We start from the raw sequence: 8,969 nt of genomic DNA on the forward strand, positions 1-8,969 counted from the left end.
AATCCGTTATCCCATAATTTTCCTAGTTTTTTTTTCTTTGTACATATAATTACAATATTTACATAGCATAAACATTTTACTCAGCGGGTCTCACTGGAGTGATTATTGATCCTCCCGTAAATACTTATTCCAAATTTGCACTCCTTCGTTGCATTCTGTGCATAGCCAATAGAAATATACTACATACAATGGAGAAGATTATTAAGACAACTGAAGCTGGGCTATACACATAATATGGATTGAACATACTTATACTTAATTCTTCCCAGGGTTTCATTGTTTGATTGATTAACCCCTCCGTGCACGATGATGCGTTTGTCATCATATGGGTGTGGCTGCGACTATACTCGTTGACACTTTTGGCGTCATTATAGCATAAAAACTTTCGTCAGAGGAAAAGTTTTCGGCCGATCAGCATCATTTTTGGAGGCGTCACAGCTTCCCTGGTCCTCGTCAAAAGTAATGAGTTGGCAACTGTGGGTCCCAATACCAGCAAGAGAGCGGACAGGTTGTTCAGTACCAAATGAGCTGTGAGTGGGGAAGGTACTGCACTGCTCTGTCCCTTTAAATTTCCACTCTTACCTCTGTCCTGGCTGTGCAACACATTTCACAATACCAGTAGTGCTTGCGTATAGTGTTTGGGCACTGTTGTGATTAGATTTGGTGTTTGCAATAGGAAACTTGGTGTTTGTGAAGCAATCTTGGTCATTATCAGCCACTGGCCCAATGAAGATTGTGCTTCTGTTTCTAATCAACTATACTGCCTCTAACCTGCACCAAATGTGAGTATTCAGCTATAATAATAGTGACAGTGAATCATGTAAATAGAGTGTGCATATCTAGTGTAAAAAAAAAAGGTGAAATATGTGCAGTAGCCTAGAGGAAGGCAGGAAACTGTCCTACGGTCACAACACGCCATGGGTGCACCGTAATTTTTTGCATTTTTCTTGAAAACCATGAGGCCTAGGATCAATGTTGTGGGCTCAAATAAAAGTCAATTAAATTCTGCATAGGATGATAAAATAAAAACATGACAATGGCAAAAGAAGTTTTTCACTAGAGCTCCCTGAATAAAAAAATCTGTTGTCCGTCGGAAATGGGTTTTACTTTTTCACTTATTACTCGAACACCATACCTTGTATCAAACTGGGACCTCTGGCATTCGAAAGCTAATAAAATTCTCTTTCCAATGATGTATAACGTGTAGAGATTGATTAGTAAACATTCGACTTCTGATGTTGGAAAGTGAAATGTATGCTCTTGAAAGTTTATTCACACGGCCCTAACGTACGTATTGTGTGTTTTTTTGTGTGTGTGTTTTTGCTTATCATGTTGAAAAAACATCGACAAATAGGAATCTGTGGGTTTTGTGACAAAATAAATATGACTGGGCAGTGAAAATAAGCCGAGAATACACATTTTTGGAGCATGAGGCAGGCAGTGGGGGAGGAGAGAAAAGCTGGCGCGTCATGTCCCATGAAACTTAAAAAAAAACAAAAGTCCATGCAGATCTGCATAGAATCGCCTGAGCTTACGTATATCCAAGGGGTGGTTGAGGTTTATTGCTAACGTAATGCCACTCAGGGATAAGTGAGGTTGTTCATTTTCATCTTAAATGTTAGGACCAACTTGCCTAGCCCCAGGCTCCTATGCTCCTCATGGTGCAATGTTGCATTAGATGATCGATATATATATATATATATATATATATATATATATATATATATATATATGTAGTATGTATAGAGAGAGAGAGAGACAAAGAATTATTGCTTATATACTGCAGTTAGGTTCGATATTAAGTATGAACATACAGTAATCCTTGTTTCATTATCTTTTATTTTCATTGTCAAATTATTGTATATAATTATTTTATTTCATTACCTTATTACCACCACTACTACTACTACTACTACTACTACTACTAGTAGTAGTAGTATGATGATGATGATGATGAAGATTATTATTATTATTATTATTATCATCATCAAGATTTTAACTATTTTTTTTTCTATTTAATATCATCCAAAACTATAAAGGTCCATTTCCCTTCCGATTTCTGTTTATGTTTAGGTTTGATATCAGGCAGTTTTGTGTGTTTACCATAGCTCTGCATAATATTTTCATTGTTTATCTAATTATTCCCTGGACTATTTACTATTTATGTTTTGTCATACTTTTTGCTCGTTTTAGTTTTCTCTTTTTCTGTTTTTATTTTCTAATTTTTCCTTTCCTTTCCTTTCCTTTCCTGTGTGTAGTATTATCATCTTTATTCTTAGTGTGTTATGTCTTATCCAGTTAAGTTCCTTACTACATTCTGTATTTTGTCCAACTATCGTAGAAGTTTCTGACAGGCTCATTCCGTTCCTCCTTCTCCCTTTTTATTCATTACTGTTTTCCCTTCCTAGTTATGTTTTATTTTTGGTCCAGTCAGTTTTCTGTATTCCCTTTGTGCCTCAGTAATGTCATCCAAAAAAGTACAAAATACGCTCTTGTTTAACCCGCCCCGTCCAGTCGACGTATGGGTACGTTGCAACGATTTGCATTTGCCAGTCCCGGCGACGTACCAGTACGTCGTGCAATTGCAATTTGCATAATTTCGACAATTTTCAAAATTCGCGCTTCATTTGCGGTACGTACCCTCGCATGACTTTCCTCTACCTGCCACCAGGCGGGGACACTCGGCAGCCCCGCGCGACCCGCGCTAGCCCACCACTCGTCCACTCACCTGGTAGCCACGGTCCTGCTCAGACATGGCTAAGAGAGGTCTCTCAGACAGCGAAATTCAAGTCGCCCTGGACACCTTTACCGGCGACAGTGATTCCCCACTGGATGACGAGGATATTGACAAGGATTATGTGCAGCCAGAGGAGGAAGAAACCACCAGCAGTGACGAGGAAGTTCCGTCTCCCAGGAAGCGGCAGTACATGACTTACCGTGCTGCTAGAGAGGGGCAGGAGGCAAAGAAGGCACGTGCAATATCCTATCCCTATCCGCAGCGTGATTTGGAACCAGAATTCGAAGACGAGGATGAGGATGGAGCCGTGGGACGTGCTGCCACCTGGTATGGACGGTAGGTGATTACACATCGTGGCCCAGAACGCACGCCACGTCGTGTGAGCAGGTATGGGCCTAGCATTTTGTTTGGGGAGCTAGGAAGTCAAGTGGAGGGAGTGGGGAGTGAAAGGGAAAGTCCAGGGAGGATTAGGGAAAGTGAGAGTGACGTGAGTGAGTCATTGCTCTCCATACGTAGTGTGAGGTGGCGTAGTGGATCACGTGGGCCAGTGCGGGTGCGTTCCTTATCACGTGGGGTTGTGAGGGAGGGGGAAGGTGGGGAGGAACCACTCCAAAGCACGTCTTATGCTCCCCAATATCCCCTAACACGTGGTCGAGCTAGGTTGCGTGAAAGAGCACGTGGTGTTGTAATGGAGGGGGAAGGTGGGGAGGAACCACTCCCCAGCACATCTTATGCTCCCCAATATCCCCTAACACGTGGTCGAGCTAGGGTGCGTGAGAAAGCACGTGGTGTTGTAATGGAGGGGGAAGGTGGGGAGGAACCACTCTCCAGCACGTCTTCTGCTCCCCAATATTCCCCTATTTCATCCCCACAGCCCCCTAATGTTCCTCAAGACCGTAAGGGTAAGGGAAAGGGAAAGGGTAAAGGCAGAGGGAAGAGGAGTGACAGTGGGGAAGCCCTCCACACTCCTTCTCCCCCACCTCCCCAACCAGGATCTCCTCCCCACCCAGACGAAGGCGGTGATGGGGCTGATGGGGACGAGGGATTTGTGTCGTGGGATTGGGAGGATGGGAGCGATTTTTCTCCCCTCATTCACCCCTTCACTGAGCAGGGGCGATCTTGCTGCATTGCACCAGGAATTCACCGTAATTCCACCAGGTTGGATTTTTTCCACCTGTTTTTCAGTGAGGCATTTGTTGATCAGATTGTATACCAAACAAACCTGTTTGCAAGCGCCCAGCGCCTAGAGAGTGAAAGACTGGGAACAAGGAGTAGGCATTCTATGATCTATGATTACCCTGTCTCCCTTCCAGAAATGTTCTTATTTGTTGCCCTGGTCCTTTTGATGGGTATTATAAGAAAGAATAGAATTCCTGCTTACTGGACTAGGGACCCTGTTATGTTTACCCCCATATTTGGTCAAGTGATGAGCCGTAATCGGTTTCAACAAATTCTAAGTCGCCTCCATTTCTATGATGCTCATGACCCTGCAAATGCAAACAACACTGATAAAATGAGGCGAATTAGGTTGGTCTTTGATCACCTCAGGCAAACCTTTCGTTCCTCATTCTATCCCTATAGAGACCTCGTCATAGACGAGAGTCTCGTGTTGTGGAGAGGCAATATTTCATTCAGACAGTATATACCCAGCAAAAGGCACCGTTTTGGGTTCAAGATCTTTGTTATGTGTGACTGTAGGACTGGATACGTGCAAGACATAGTCTTGTACACCGGTGCACAGACAGACATAATAGAAGATCGGAGTATTGGACTGTCGGGAGCAGTGATAAAGACGATGATAGAAGACTACCTTCATCGTGGTCACGTTCTCTACCTCGACAATTGGTACACTAGCCCTCTTCTCGCTCGTTATCTTCACACACATGAAACGGGAGTCTGTGGAACCGTAAAGGTGAACCGGCGTCACATGACCAAGGTAGGGCAGAAACTTGCAAGGAATGAGGTTGTCTTCTTCAAAGCCAACAACATCCTTGCAACAATGTGGAACCACAACAGAGAAGTAAGCCTCTTGTCCACGGTTCACCGCCCCTTGATGCACCGTACTGATTCAGTAGATTACCGTAGCGAGAGCAGGTGTCGTGTTTGGAAACCTGGGTGTGTTATGGATTACAATATAAACATGCGCCTCGTGGACCAGTCAGACTCCATGATATCGACGGTAGAGTGTGCCAGGACCACGATGAAGTGGTATAAAAAACTGTTCTTTCACTTGCTAGATATCACTGCTCTGAATTGCCACTACCTTCACGCCATGACCACAGGAGTTCAGGAAACATTTGAAGGGTTTGTGAGGGAGCTCACGAGAGAAATCTTTGTAAAGTATGCTGTTGAAAGGCCCCAACATCGCACCCGCACTGCCCATATTGCCCAAACTCCCCAGAGAATATCCGGCCGCCATTTTCCCACTCCTATCCCTCCCCAGCCAAACAGACCTAGGCCCCAACGCAGGTGTCACGTGTGCAGTAATTCCCAGGTGAGACTCACGACACAGAGGAAGGACACCCGCTATGAGTGCGTGCAGTGTGACGTGGGTCTCTGTATTCACCCATGTTTTAGTGAATATCACACGTTGATGCAATTTTAGTACGGTGTGAATCCGAAAGGACGCTGAAATTATGAGGTAAATGCGACAGACAGACGCTCAGTGAAATTATCAGTCATGTTGATCTCCAAATATTAGTATAAAGTGCATACAGGTAGAACATAAGTGGAAACATTGTATGTAAGTATATAAATCTGCTCTAAGTTGAAACTTACATAGCGAGGGTTTTATGATGCGATATTCTGTCGCTCAGTGCAATAAATACGGCCCGTAATTATATAATTATTATTATGGGAAATTCTTACTGGTATAATATAAGTTCAAATTATTGTAAGTGATGATATATATTCTAAGTCAAATATTCACAGCGTGTGTATAGAGATGCGATTTCCTGACGCTCAGTTGAATGAATAAGGCACGTATTGGTCAAAATAAAAGTCAGCAAGTGATAAAGTGAATAATTAGTATATAAGTGTGTGAATGAATTAGTATATAAGTGTGTGAGTATTATGTGTGTCGAAACATTCCTTGCGAGGGTATTTTCAGGCGATATTCTCACGCTCACTTGAATAAATAATGGCAGTAAGTACGTACAGTGCATTATAGGGGTGTAAACGTGTGTAATGTAAGTGGGAAATTATAAGTGGAGTGAATAAATAAAGTAGATGATGAAACACGAGTGTTTGAGATCGTGGTTGCTACGTGAATATGCGCTAGCATATCGCTAAATGCCCTCGTAATGAATGAAAATAATTGAAAACCTTTACAGTGGTGGAGGAAAGGTTCTATGTAAAGGGGAAAATAATTGGAAAGTGATAAAACAATTTGGTATGTTGAAATACGAGTCATAGCGAGTGCGCTTACTAAGCTGATGTGCGCTATACTTATGCTGCATGTCATCATAATGAATGAAAACATCTGAAAACACTTACAAACAGTTGTAATTGGTAAAATGTCATTGAAACAGAAATATACAAGTAGAAAAAATGATAGGTTGACTCATACCAGACACTTAGCATATAGCATGTTACGACTCGGACCAAACTCGCTATGCTCGTGCGATGGTACAATGCTTATTCTTCATATATATATATATATATATATATATATATATATATATATATATATATATATATATATATATATATATATGTCTGAAATCCATTATATTGTTACTGTTATTGTTTATTAGTTCAAATTCAATAAATATAGAGGTGTTGTGTGTTGTTTCTCCCATTATTCCTTACCATAGAAAACGTAAACGCATATCCAGCCCATTACAGAACACCATGCCTGCGGGGGGGAACCGCGCATGTACGGACCACTTATAGACCGCGGGAACCACTCTCTTTGTGATTTTCCTTCGTTTCTCGACCTAAACGGAAGTTTTAGCATAAAAAATTTTTTTCCAAAAAGGCTCGGGACTGGGGGATGTCATAGGTGCAGAAAACCTCGGGACGTGACGGGTTAAGGATTGCACATTTGAGGAGATTTTTTTTTTCTCTCTCATTTTCGGAAGTGATAACTTTTTTATATTTTTTCCATTATTTACCAGTTCTTCATCGTCTACAGTACCTTTTTTTTTTTCTTCTGTTTTATATTCTTTATTTTTTCTATTCTAGCATCCATCTTCTTTTCTTCTTCTGCTTCTTCTTCTTCCATACAGCTACCACCTTTCTTCCACTATCTAGCCACAATCTTTTTTTTCTTTTCCTTTGCAGCGTCCACATCTTTTTAATTACTTTCCAACCCATGCCATCTTTTTTTGTTTTTTCATTTCTTTCGTTTAGAACCCATTCTTTCCCTTTCTTTTTTCTTTTTCTTTTTTTTTATTTTTTACCATCAGTATTGTCTCCTCTTTTCCACCAATCCTCCCCATTTTTTTTCCCCATCCAGCATCCTTGTCCATCTCCTTTTTTTTTTTTAATTCTAGTTTTCCTATTTCTTTGTTTCCTAGGAAGACAGCTTTTCCACCACCTTCCCCCTGTGGGCAGCCACCTTGTCGTGGTAGTGGGGCTTGCATGCCCCAGTGATCCCATGGATGTAACGACATCTGGCAGGGTCTCCCGTGCGGGTGGGGTTGTGGATGATGGGTCTGACTAAGTGCTGCCCGAAACATAAGTTACCTGTATGGGTCATCGGTGCCGCCTGCCACAGGGGTCACCTTTGTGATGTCCTGAGTTGGATGGTTGGGTGTCTGGGCTGGGGGTGTTGGAGATGGGGGTCTTTGCACTGGAGGGAGTGAACTTTCACATCACAGGGTGTCCTTTTTGGGTCACCCTGTAAGGACGAGGTACCCCGCTCCCATCAGACCGTGCTCCCTGGTAGGTGGTTTCCCTTGGCTCCCGGTGCCATTTTATCTCTCACTAATATACATATGGATACGTCAAACACATCTACAACCACTCGTGTGGTTGGTGATCAGCCACACTAGTCAGCATCACCTGGTCACTCTCTGGCTGACAACCCTGTACCTCCTAGGTTATCTGCCCAAACTGCGAATTCAGATGTCCCTTCTGTCGAGCTGTTACCTGGTGTCTTTGTGAAACACTCTTATACAAAGTACATAGTACTCAAAACAGCTGATGGTACTTCCTTCTGGAACCTGAACTGTTTTCATATTCACAGTGGGCTAGTTCCAGCATGTGGATTTATCCCTAAGGTCTCCTTACAGGGCGATGGTTCTCTATTGCTAGAAGCCAGGAATGAAGAGGAGAGTTCACATATCCAGTCTCTTACTATGGTTGCCGGTTATTCAGTATCTATCTCTTGTCACTTGGTCCTAAATCAGTCCCGTGGGGTTGTGTACTTTCGTACTTGGTCTCATATTCTGATTCTTCCCTCCTGGAAGGGCTGGCTTCTCAGGGAGTTGTAGCAGTACAGAGAATTATGAAGAAAGTCGGTGGGGTTTTAACCCCAATGCCCACTCTTACCTTGATGTTTGATCGCCTTACTTTGCCGGAGGTTGTCACTGCTTCATGGTGGAAACTTAAGGTTAAAACTTGTATTCACCGACCTAGAAGGTGCTATTATTGTCAAAGGTTTGATCATGTTTGCCGTTCTTGCAGGCGGGAAGCATCTGGCCTTCCTAAGATCTTTGGAAATTGTGGTGGAGTTTCTCATGGTATAGTTGATTGTTTTCAACCCTCTAAATGTTTGAACTGTGGAGGAGCTCCTCAAGGGATTGCAGAGTAAACTAGTTTGAGTATGGGAATATTTCTGTCTGAACGAAGGAAAAATTTCCTTTCCTGATGCAAAGGCCAGGTCAAGAGAGAGGTTCTTTCGCCCTGGGGTTACCTTTGCTGCTGCCTTGTCTCTCCCTAAAGCTACCCAGCAGATGCCCCTGCTATCACACAATGCCCCATCAAACTCTTAGGTTCTACTTCCCGGCCTTCTTGGCCAGGGGGTTCCACTGCAGGAGTGCAGCTTGTGAGCGGCTGTGCATCCTCTGGGGAGGTGTCTCCTATCTCTGAGGGTGTCCCCTCTGGGGTGATGCTTCATGCATCTGGGAGTGCCTCTCCCATCCCAGTTCCTCCAGTTTCCCCTGTGACAAACACCCGTGTCAATGCTGCACCTTGCTTTGACACATCCAAAACTCCCGATGTCCCTCCCGTGCATGTTAAGCATCGCTGTGGCTCCTCAGAGTGCTCAGATCAAAACATTGCTACC

The 8,969-nt window shown here is 43.1% G+C and overlaps 1 pseudogene; it reads right to left on the reverse strand.

Moving 5' to 3' along the window:
* LOC145391698 (store-operated calcium entry-associated regulatory factor-like) overlaps positions 1-8,745 on the reverse strand; it is a 45,417-nt pseudogene extending 36,672 nt beyond the window's left edge.
* Between the last annotated feature and the right edge of the window lie 224 nt (positions 8,746-8,969).

Source organism: Coenobita brevimanus, chromosome 19 (genome assembly GCF_032717465.1).
Source record: "Coenobita brevimanus isolate Jiangsu-jjx chromosome 19, ASM3271746v2, whole genome shotgun sequence".
Taxonomy (NCBI): domain Eukaryota; kingdom Metazoa; phylum Arthropoda; class Malacostraca; order Decapoda; family Coenobitidae; genus Coenobita; species Coenobita brevimanus.